This window comes from Heloderma suspectum, chromosome 4 (genome assembly GCF_057233095.1).
Source record: "Heloderma suspectum isolate Gila_16-S chromosome 4, 16-S_ref, whole genome shotgun sequence".
Classification (NCBI taxonomy): domain Eukaryota; kingdom Metazoa; phylum Chordata; class Lepidosauria; order Squamata; family Helodermatidae; genus Heloderma; species Heloderma suspectum.
In genome coordinates this window covers 141,206,513-141,218,890 of record NC_139461.1, presented here as the reverse complement: position 1 = coordinate 141,218,890, position 12,378 = coordinate 141,206,513, and positions in this window count along the sequence as shown.

Genomic DNA, 12,378 nt, shown 5'->3' with positions numbered 1-12,378 from the left:
ACACACATGTACTGACACATGACAGGAAGACATTCAATAGCTGATCATTTCCTATCTGCACACCTCCACACTGAGAAAATTGCACCTGTTGAATATCTGCCTGCCACACCACTGTTAAAGGCTCACACTGTGCCAGGAAAAACGTGTTGACTTTACAAATACACTCTTTCGTCATAAATTTTAGCCCTGCTCCCATGAACTGCATTTCTCCCCCTCTGCCCACCCATTCTGCAAAGCCTTCCTAGGCTATCGCTAAGATCAGGGCAAACAAGGAAGAATGGGAAGAGAAACCCACAGACCATCTGTCTTTTTGATGGTTCTGACATTGCCAAAGGCAACATATAGCAAAAACTGGCATAGCATCCTGGTGAATTACTCCTGTGAGAGCAGCATTGAACTGATTCCCACATCTGGGCCTTTTCAAGCCAGTCTGCTTCTACTTGGCATAAAAAAGCTCTTTCCCCACTTCCCCGCCCTGACAGTGGAGCCATCTAAATGGAAACGCTTTTCAACCTGATTCTGTTTTAAACCACATTTTCAGGAAATCAGGTTTGGGCCTTCCACTGTACACACAGCCAATTACAGCGGAATATCCCCCCGCCCAAGAATCGCTTTGGTGTGGCAGACAGGTGGAGCTTTGTGGCATCAACAAGCTTCCCCCCCAACCCCCATAGGCTTCCCCCACTCCCCTCTCAGCCCTGCTTTTAAGTGCAGTGAGGGAAAGGAGTGTGTGCGTGTGCACACGTGCATACGTGCACACACCTTCCTCTCTCCAGCAGCCCCGAGCAGTGTGCTCAGCAGGAGCAGCCCAGCCATGGAGGCGGAGAGCAGGCGGCGCAATGGAGGATCCGCGGCGCCCCTCTCTCCCGCTGCGACAGCTCCCCAGGCTCCACAGAGGCCCCTCCCTGGAAGGAGGGGGGATTCAGCAGCACCCCCCATCCAGCCCTTTTCACCCCCCCCCCCACAGCTCTGCAGCTGCGAAGGAGCGGAACCTCAGTGGAAGTCAATGGGAATTATTTCCGAGTTGACATGTTTGCACTGTTCTTGGCAAAGAAGCAGAGACTTCAGAAGAACAGAAGCCATCCCAAAGTGCGGCTCATTTGGGGGGAAACAAGGCACCTTTTAAACTCATTGCCCCGGTAGCGATGCTTCGCACCTCCAGAGAAGCGCAGGTTCAGAACAGCCTTCCCCGCCCCTCTCACCCTGTGTTGAGTAAGTGCAGTGCGGGTCAATGAGAATTACTTCTGCGCAGACATATGTAGCCCCACAGCTGCGGATGAGTGAGGTGGGGGAAAAACAAAAGCAAAGGGGCACCCCACAGCAGTGACGTAAGACCCGAACACACCCCTAGGCACACCCACCATACCGAGCTGAATTTATTTTGGGGAATCGGGGCAGACTCTGTGTGAACCGCATTGAAGCCACAGCAAGAAGGAAATCCGGGGCAAAATGCCTTTACGAAAATGCGGATTTTCAGGCAGGAAACCACGCCGTTGCTGCAAAGTGGCGGCTACGTCATGCGTCCTTAATGAGGCTGAGATGCAGCAGCACCACAGCAAATCGCTCATGTAGATGGGCCCAGTGTCTCTCTTGCTCCTTTAACTGCTTCTTCACACAGCCCCACTGACCTTTGCCTTATTCCCATGCAACATTTGGTTTCTAAAAATGGGGGTGGGGGGGATAGGGAGCAAATGAGAATCCCTTTCAGAGAAGAATGAGCAATCCCTGGAAGGGTGCCGGGGAAGGGATCGTTTGTGTGATAAAAGCATGCCATGGGTTAACTAAGCCTTGCTAAAGTGGTATTGAGAATGCCAGGGTGAATCTCAGCTGCATTAATAATCCTGAAAAATAGACACAACAGTATGCTATTGATTCCTGCTAAACTAGCCTGGAATGAAAGCCTACAATCTCCTGAATGTCTCTTGAAAAAGATAATGATTAGGGTGGGGGTGGAGAAACACAGAGGCTGGAGACAGACAATTGTTTTGAAGAGAGCTGAAAGTGGTTCCACAATGGCATCGCTTCCCATGTTGTTAGGGTTGCCAACTTTGGAACCGTCCCCTGTAACTATGCCTTCAATAGCAGCTTGAGCTGTAAATATTGGCAAGTGATCCTGTTTGCCTTCATGCTGTGAAAAGCTTCACCTGCTGATTGCTATGAAATAGGGAGGTTGAATGACTTCCCTTGTAATGAGCAGATCATTGCTTGGCTAAGTTTAGACTAATGAAAACTACCCAACTCTGTAGGGGTGGGGGGCCTATTAGAATGGCCCGCCCCCACAGACTGATGTTTACATTTGGTTTCCACATCACAGGTGTGTGTGGATTTTCTGGCTGGTATGGATAGCAATTCTGCTGGCTTGCTGGTCAATCTCTAGAATGCAAAGATGTCCCAGGAGTTCAACCCAATCCCTCCTAAGCGTCCTCTTCCCCTTCACAGAGCTCCCTTGTTTATTGGAGAGCTGGGAGCGATGAAAAAAGGTGGGGAAATGACTAGAGCGAAAACCCAACATGAGCTCAACCGAACATAGCTTAGAGCTCGTTTCTGTGCCTGTTCTGTGGTGGTGACAAAGGCAAACAAATCCTACTTTTTTGCCACCATCTCATCTGCTCAGCATTGGCCACTGGAGCTGTTCTGTGTTGTGAAGGGCCTGCTAGAGTTTGGTGCTCAGAAAGAAACAGGGGAGTGCCCAGAAGCCTGCTGTGACCAATTTGCAGTTAAAGTTGCTCAGATCTGCTCTGACTCTAGTTGTTCAGCAGCAAGCCTAGCGCATACCATGGCTCCTTCTTGTCTGGTTTCACTGGACACCTTTCAACTTTTACATATGTCCCAATAATGTGGACAGGATCCTTGGAAAGATGTGGCCAGCCACCTGTTTATTTGAGCCTTCCCCATCCTGGCTTATAAAATTGATTCAGTCAGGTTGATACCCCTGGGTTGTGCGAATGCTTTTTTTTACAGGGATATTGGAAAAGATGGTGTTACGGGCTTGGCTGAAGAAACCATAAGTGGACCCCTCCGATTTGAACAATTACCATCCACTGTCAAATGTTCCCTTTTGGGGCAAGGTGTGCGTGTGTGTGCGTGGGCTGTGCCATTATGGCAGCCAACCTTCAGGGGTTTCTGGATGAAACTGATTATCTGGATTCTTTCCAGTCTGGCTTTCAGCCTGGTTTCAGGATTAAAACTGCCCTAATGGATGACCTGTGCTGGAAGATGAATGGCGGGCATGTGGCCCTGTTGAGTCTCCTGGACCTCTGAGCTGTATTCAGTACCATCAAGCCTGGTATACTTCTGGACCCCTAGCAAGAATGGGGGGGGGCTTGTGCTGACTTGGTTCTGCTCATTCTCCTCGGAGGCAGGACTCAGAAGGTGGTGCCGGAGCACCACTGCTCTTCCCCTCGGCCTGTGGCCCATGAGGTTCCACGAGGATCCATCTTGTCCCCCAGGCTGTTGTATGGAACTGCTGGGGGAAGTTATCCAGAAATTTAGGCTGTGGAGTCATCACCTTTGAGATGATACCCAGCTCTGTCTCTTATTTCCATCTGATAGCTAGGGAGGTGGCGGAAATCCTGAACTGCTGTTTACTTCCATTATCGATGTTGTTTGACTGTCTTATGTTGTATTGTACTTCTTGTTTATTTTATGCTGTGCTTTTATTTAAGCCACATTTAATTCACCTTGTTGAAAAAGTTTAAATATACATTTCTTGATAAATACCTGTTTAAAAATGTATTTTTCTTTTGTCCCAATTTTGCCTCTAGCCAAGCAGGTTTTTGGAACAATATAACTGTTTACCAGAGGCAAAAGTGAGATGTACACAAAATCAGTAGTGATTCCGTCTTCAAACCAGCTGCAAATTGCTGTCCCCCCTACCCCCAAAACAGTCTGTTTCCAGCCTGAGTTCTGTAGGCCATGTTGAAAGAGTAGACCTTTGTGGGTGGGCTAGAAGCTGTTTAAAAAAGATCTCGCAAAACGATTCTGTCCTGAGAGTGCCTCTGCTTTCTTTTGCGTTAGCCTTGTACGGCCTTCCCCAACAAGGTGCCCTCCAGGTGTTTTGGACTACAACTCCCAGGAACCCTGACCATTGGCTGTACTGACTGGGGCTGATGGGAGTTGAAGTGCACAACAGCTGGAGGGCACCAGGTTGGGAAAGGCTAGCCTTGTATATACTGTATATTGTATAACACCTGGGAGTTATATAATACATGTATAACTATACATATTGCTCCATCCCTCCTCTACCAGCTTGCTTGGTTACTGTGCTAGCTGAAGTGGAAGGAAAGTCTCTTCCTACGCAACTACCATGGGAAAGACATTGGGCTGGCGAGGGACAAGACAGATCATTCTGGTTCTTCTAGATTAGCTCACTTGGTAGAAAATCCCTTTTTTTTTTTAGCCTGCTAAGAGGCTAATAGCATTTCCATGCTGATGATGGAGGAGGGGGGCTTCTGTGGATGGACAGATTATGTTTTCCCAGCAGTGGTGGAACCAACAAGGCTTCCTCTACCCACCTACCACCCACACTTCTGTACAGGGAGGAAGAAGGTTAAATGTGAACCCCCCATGCCCAAATTTGTGAACTCTGTGGGGAAATGGTGGGTGGGGGTCTAAAGAATCACTTCAATCCACAGGTTACCTAAACACACACAAAGGATGAAATAAGATAGTAAATCCACCTCCTGGGATGGACATCAATCAGTTCTAAAACCTGATACAAACACAGACATTTACGACTGCATCTGTGATTTTTACCCATGCATGGCAACAGCAAAGGAAGTGCTCTAATGTGCTTTAAGTAGCACATGTTATACCTGTACTCTTGGGTGAATGCATTTGTAGACTGAGGCAGAAAGCAGGAAATACTGAGGTCAGAAGAAACCTGAAGACTATCAAATTCAGAAGTTGAAAACTTGATTCTGAGGAAATCTAAATTTTAGAAGCCAAAATTGTATTCTATGGACTTAAAAATACCAACTATCAAGCTACCAAAACCCAGACTTGTGCACACTTATCTACTTTATCTACACTTATCTACTTTACCTTCCTGAAATCCTGGCAGTGTTTATTCCCTGTATCTTCTGGTTTCTGAAGTAAAATTAATAATTGACCCATCAGTGCCATCTGTCAACTACTGACTCTGGGAAGTCATCCAGGGCTGGGTTTGCCCAGGACTTCTGTAGTCTGAGAGAGAGGTTCCTGACATGACTTTGAAAGTCCACCTGAGTTGAGTGACCAAGTTTGTAATACGGAAATGTAGTGTTTGTGTGTGGGGGAGGGCAGGCCTTGGGGTTTTCTACAGCTGAGCTACCTTTGGACCAGACAGCATTCAGCATCCAGAAATTGTGAGGTTTTCAGTAAGCCAAACAACAGCAGTTGATCCCTTGACAGTCCTCGCAGGGAATTTGTTTCTGGTTTGACTCTGTTTGTTTCTGCTGACTCTTAAGCTGCCTCTTCCTTGATTGGATAGGGCAGGAATGCAGAAGCTCAGGCCCTAGGTCTCAATCCGGTCCTCCAGGGTTCCCCAGAGGTCCCTGCCCCCTTTCCCTTAGCCCTGCCCCCTTTCCTACAACCACTGATTGTTTGGTGGTTCCCGGCTTTTGTGCAGTTTTTCCCCCCATTCTTAAAGGTTGAAATGCCCCTCCCAACACTTAATTACTGTCAGTAAGAGCTATAAGCTACAATCTGCTGACATTTTGGTCCCTCCCTTTTTGCCTTTGGCCCTGCTCACCACTGAAATGCAGCTCCCAAGAGCCTCTGTGAAATGGAATTCAGCTCTTGGGCTGAAAGGCATTCACCACCAATAGGAGGTCATGACTGCATCTGTATCTGGCCTCCACCTTGTCTCATTCACATGATGCAAGGCAAAGCAAGAAGAGGTCAGCTCCTCCAAGACTTCAGCATATTGCAGGAAGCTTATCTCTGTCTTTGCTGTGATGAAGAAGAGAAGGCGTGTTTCATATCCTAAAGCAAGACTCTGGGATATGAATGTAGGGCTGCTACACTGCTTGCCCTTCCTCCAGGCTTCCATGAAGGATTTGTTATGGGAATCCTCCAAAAGCAAAACAGCATTCTGCTAGAGGTCATGAAAGGCCAGGGGCCTGTCTACATGGGAGGTTTTCTCCAATGCTGCTGTAGCTTAGGGACGTTAGGGACACATAACGTCATGGCCACTCTGCACTCACCCTGTGGGGAAGCTGCATTTTTGCAGAGTACTTTTATGCCATTGTTTTTCTTTAATTCAGCTCCCCTGCGTTTCAGCTGCTGTGTACCCATCCCTCCGTTTTAAATTCAGTACGACTGGGGCATTCCTAGGGGTTGTTTCTTTCACCTGGCCATACCCTTGGTAACCTAGGTAAGTAGAATAACTAGCCTGCCTTTCCAACACATCAAAGTGCTAGAGTGCTCTTTCGAGCTTTCAGAATCCTGCTGCATTTCCTTTTCACCTGTGGGAGCCTGGGTGATTATGCACTTCTCTGATGTTTGTATTACTTAGCTTCTGTGATGTTGTGTGACGTCGCTTCTCTGCTGTTGTGTGAAATCACTTCTCTGATGTCTCGGAACTTCGCTTCTCTGTGATGCTTGCAGTAAAGGCTTAAGGGCATAAGTCCTTAGGCTCATAAGAGCTTTACTGCAGTAGCAATCTACCATGGTCTCGGGATGACGGGAGCAGAGAAGCCTGTCACTGTGAGCAGGGAGAAGTGCCCAGGGAAGGAGAAAGGGGGGTTGGAATCTATAACTCCATGACAGTTTGCTGGAATGGGGCAAAATTGGGAACCTTCAGATGCTGCACTGGAGAATTGGGGATTTTGTAGGGATGTCAGAGAATTCCGCGATGGATCTCAGTGAGGCCGAATGCCAGTTTATTCGGCCCCCCCAAATCCATCACGGAACGAAGCCCCTGCCCCCCCACCCCACGAAAGGCACACGGGACGAAGTCCCCACTGTCCCCACCCCATGAAAGGCGCATGAAATGGAGCACTTACCTGCTCCTGTCCGCGCTGCTTTGCGAATGGTGGCCGTCCTGGCCGCCATTCGCTTCCTCCTCTTCCTAGCCATGATAGGGACGCCATTTGCGTCCCTGCAGAGGCCGTGATAGGCTACATAAGTAGTTATGTAGCCTATCACGGCGGGGGGGGGGAACCCAGCATACGCAAATGGCGGTGTCTACCGCCATTTGCGTACGCTGGGGTTTTTTTCCCCCCTGCCATGATAGGCTACATAAGTATTTACGTAGCCTACCACGGCAGGGGGGAAAAAAACCCCAGCGACAGCAGCGTACTTTCTAAATTTTTATCTTTGCTGTTTTAAATCTGTATTTTAAACTCTTGCACTGCTGCTAGGTTTTATTGTGGTTGTATTGTTATATTGTGGTTTTAATGTTCTGTATATTTTAAATTGTTTTATTGTGTGTTGTTTGGATTTAATTTTTGTGAACCGCCCAGAGAGCTTCGGCTATTGGGTGGTATAGAAATGAAATGAATAAATAAATAAATAAAATTTGCCTACAGTGGGTTTTTTCCCCCTGCCGTGATAGGCTACGTAAATATTTACGTAGCCTATCATGGCTCAATACAGGGACGCAAATGGCGGCGGCTACGACAGCCTCCATTTGTGTCCCTGCAGGGCTGCCCAGCGGCCGGATGTCCGGCTGTGGGCAGCCAGAGTCGGCCGGCAGCTCTGCCGCCATTTCCATACGCTGGGGATTTCCCCCCTGCCGTGATAGGCTACGTAAATATTTACATAGCCTATCACAGCTCAATACAGGGACACAAATGGCAGCGGCTATGACAGCCACCATTTGCGTCCCTGCAGAGCTGCCCAATGGCCGGATGTCCGGCTGTGGGCGGCCGGAGCCGGCCGGGCAGGATTCTGGGGGGAGGGACGGAGCGCCTCCCCCCCACCGCGGATGCTCCTGTGCGGAGCCAGGCAAGGGATTCGTACATCCCTAGGATTTTGGCCTCTTCATGCAAAAGTGTACACATTGGGGAAACGAGGTGGGGAGCACTAAGTCTGTGACAGTTTGCTGGAATGGAATTGTGAATTAGTTACTCTCCATTCATAATAATGTAGCAGCAGGGAGGAACCTGGACAGGCTCAGGGAAACAAGCCTCTCTCATTGGTTGAGCACCCCCTCCCCCCACCCCACCTGGAAATATGTTCCTTTCAAGTGCTGTTTGAACTGTGAAAAGCAGAATTTAAAGGTATGCTACACTCGGCTTTTATTGCTTCATGTGTCCCTGAGAGACCAAAGCGGATTCCATGAAAATCCAGATAATACTCCAATGCACTTCTCATTCTGTTGTCGTGAAGATCCCCACTAGGAAAGCGATCGTTGAAATACCTTGTTCTCATGCTGGCCAGACAGATCTGCTCCCCTCCCCCACCTGAAGCTCAGCACTGCTCCCGGCTGTGCTGGGAAGGTTTCAAGGCCTCATTGCCAAAAGCATGTACTAAAGCTATTGCCACCCCACCACTCAGAGGTCAAGAACTTTAAACCTCTGGAGGTTACCCCCAAAACACATTTCTCCCTTCTGCAAAGTGTCATACCAACTATCCAATCTCCAGAGGTCAGTGCGAAAGCATAAACATTATCTGAAAGAAAGGTTTCCAGCACTTTAGCTGGGGATTGGGAAAGGGAGCTTTTCTTCAGCAACCTACAAGTGGTGCCAGGAACAGCTGATACATCTTCTATGCCCCATGTGTAAAACAGACCAATGGTAAGCAGGCAGCTGATGGGGTGAAGTCTTGCCAGTATTACAGGGCTGCAAAGGCATTTGGGATACAGGGAGGGAGCAGGCAAAGGAGGTGGGAGAAAAACAACTCAGGGATCAAGAGAACAAACAGCAGTTTCATTGATCATCTGCCAGACAAGCCCTGGGTAGGGCAAGAAACCATGGTTTAGTGTGATGTGTGCAGTCATTGCATCTTCCCTCCACCAGTGGTAGCCAATTTACCTGCGGTAAGTGATATGAGATGTTATAGGTCTCACATGGAACACATCATTCTGCCCCAAATATTCAACAAATATTTCCATGCCCTATTATTATACAGTGCTTTTTGGGTTCTGGAAAGTGATGTGCAAAAATATTCCGTTTCTATCTTGTACATCCAGTTCTGCACCTATTCATTTATTCAAAGTGATATCTGCTGGACATGATAAATATTCAGAGAGGTATGTAATAAAACAGCTAATTTAGTGAACAGGGAATTGTTCCTTATGAAGCATTCACAGAACTGATTATCAGTGACACCTGTCTAAACACATTGACGGCTGTGGCAGCATAATTCAGAGGTGTACCAAATGGCTGATGCCAACATGTACGAGGTGTGAAAACAAGCAAAATGCGTACCAAATTGCATGCGTTGGTCTGCTAATAGCAGGGCTCTCCAGAATATTCACCACCTTTTTTATTTGTGGGTCAAATATATCTATTTCATCAGTGCAAAATATCTCCCCTGAAACACTGATAATGTGAATATTCAGCTTAAAACACCACCACCGTTGTTTCCCTTGGAGTGGTGATGGTGGTGGCAGCTGCTGCTGCTGCCCCATTTCTCCCATAACAGCCAGTTCCCTCCTAGATTAGTGACCATAATCACTATCATATAGTGAATGGGATGACGTCACAATACTCTGTAGCCAATCAAATCTGTCTGTATGATGTCATCACCAAGGGCAACTGAGAATAAACGCAAGTGGCGGTCATGTAAATGAGGAGCTGAATATTTTGACAAAACAAAATGGTTTGAAAAATGTATATGCAGTTTTCAGCCCTGCTGGGAGAAAATCATGAAAAACTGGGGAGTAAGTTTTGCTTGACTGTAGAATTCAATAGTCTTTTTATTTAAGGAAATTTGGTCTAGCAATCCATGACTGCACATTGTGGAGCAGCTGAAAGGGAAAGCAAGGCTGATGGAATACTCCCCCTCCCCCTGCTAATCTGAAGAAAGGAGTGTTTTCAGACCAATCACTTGACATATTTTCAGACTAATTTTATCCTGCTACCTTGATAGAAAAGACTATTTTCAAGTCATTAATTGCTTCTATTCTGTGTGCCCCTTACAGATGCTATCAAACCTCTTTTAAGTTTTCCATCCATAAATGGAATGCATAACTACAAATGCACTTCAGAGTTATAGATTCATTAATGTTTGTCAGGTATTAAAAGTGTAAAGCAAGATTAATTGCCTTTACTATTTTTGCATAGATATTGACTGTAAATTCATCTCCCTCATCCACCCCAGTTTGGGTAAATCTTCTGTAGTTGGACTCTACCGACCCTCAAATAAGCACAGAACTTCTTACAATGCTATTTTTTAGAATATTAACAGTTTTCTTAAAAAAAAAAAAAACAGCATTAGGAGGATATCAACAGACTGGTTCGACCATTTTGATATCCTTCCCAAGGGCTTTCTTAGCTCAAGACATTCTGGGAAAGTCAAAACAAGTTCCATGGGTGATTAATAGGGTAGCCAGATGCAAGAGAGGACAGGGCTCCTGCACCTTTTTGGTTGTGCAGAAGATGGAATTTCACCAGAAATTGGCTCTTCTACTCCACTATTAAAGTTCTCCCTGGCCCTAATTTACATGGCTGAACAGAAGGCAACTCTACTTTCTCGCCCCTTCCATCTTCCTAAGTCAGACTTCCAAGAGAGAGATGGAGTCTCCTTTTACATCCGATCTACTACATACTCTGAAGACTCTCAGATGGCACTGAGGATTTGCAGAAGATAGGTAAGGGCTGGGCCTGGTGAACACAGCACCAAATTTCACTCCTCCATCAGCTGCAGCCGACACAATACAGTGGTGATGTAAGATGAAATTTCACACCAAGGGAATCCAGTTCAAATGTACTTCATACAAAATATTCAAACTTGCAATAGCATCCTGAAGGTCTGACTATAATGCAATTCACCTTCTCTCATAGTAAGTGTCTGGCTTCTCTCTTGTTATTTGTCTGCAGCATAATGGTTTACTTTGTGTAATCAGCACTGTATTGTCTGCTGGGAATCATCTTTCTTTCTTATTGGTTAACCTCTTTTGACATGAAGCCACCACATTTGAAATGGTCACACAAATCAACCCTTCTAGATGTTTAATTATGAGGAGGAAGAGAGGAGAAAGGTTGCTTTAGATCTGGTGGTTTGCAGGCAAACTTTCTGGCTTACAAAGCAAATAGCTATTATGAACTCTATTTCGGTCATTACACTATTGATGCAAGTAATAGACAGACCTCGTTCATATGGAATGAATTATGCCTTGAAAGCTGCACTAAAGTTAATTAATACCCCTCTCTCACATGGTTCAAGACCAAGCTGAAAAACCCAGAAATAATACTTTGACTTTATTTTATTTTATTTTTATTTTATTTATTTCATTTCTATACTGCCCAATAGCCGAAGCTCTCTGGGCAGTTCACAAAAATTAAAACCAAACAGCACACAATAAAACAATACAAAATATATAAAACACTAAAACCACAGTAAACAATACAACCAGAATAAAACCTAGCAGCAGTGCAGGGATTTAAAATACAGATTTAAAACAGCAAAGCTAAAAGTTGAAAGAGCTAAAATGCTAAAATGTAGGGGTGCACGAAAGCCACTTACCTGGTCTCGCAGCTTGCTTCGCGGTGGGGGGGAGGTGCTGCGCTGCTCCTCCCGAAGTTCAGGCCGGGGGGGAGGCTTCCCTCCTCGCCCGGCCGAAATTCAGGCCGGGGGGGAGGCTTCCCGCCTCGCCCGGCCGATATTCAGGCCGGGGAGGAGGCGCCTCGCCTCGCCCGGCCGCGAAATAAAAAGTTAAAAAAAAAAAACGCCCCCGTGATAGGCTACGTGACGATTAACGTAGCCTATCACGGCTAGATCTTCAAAGTCAGCCGTGATAGGCTACGTTAATCGTCACGTAGCCTATCATGGGTGACTAAAAAAAAAAAGCGTGTACGCAAATGGCGGCCCCCATAGGGAGCCGCCATTCGCGTTCCTTATTTGGTCGCTGTAGTCTACGTAAATCTTTACGTAGACTACGGCGAAAATAAGGGCAACACAAATAGCGTTGCCCTTATTTTCGCCGTAGTCTACGTAATCTTTACGTAGACTACAGCGACCAAATAAGGAACGCGAATCGCGGCTCCCTATGGGGGCCGCCATTAGCCGTATGCGCTTTTTTTTTTTTAAAAGTCACCCGTGATAGGCTACGTGACGATTTACATAGCCTATCACGGCTGACTTTGCAAATCTAGCTGTGATAGGCTACGTTAATCGTCACGTAGCCTATCACGGGGGCGTTGTTGTTTTTTTTTACTTTTATTGGAATGGCGGCGGCGGCAGCCAGTCGAAAGACCGGCTGCCGCCTCTGCCCCTGTCGAAGACCTGCTG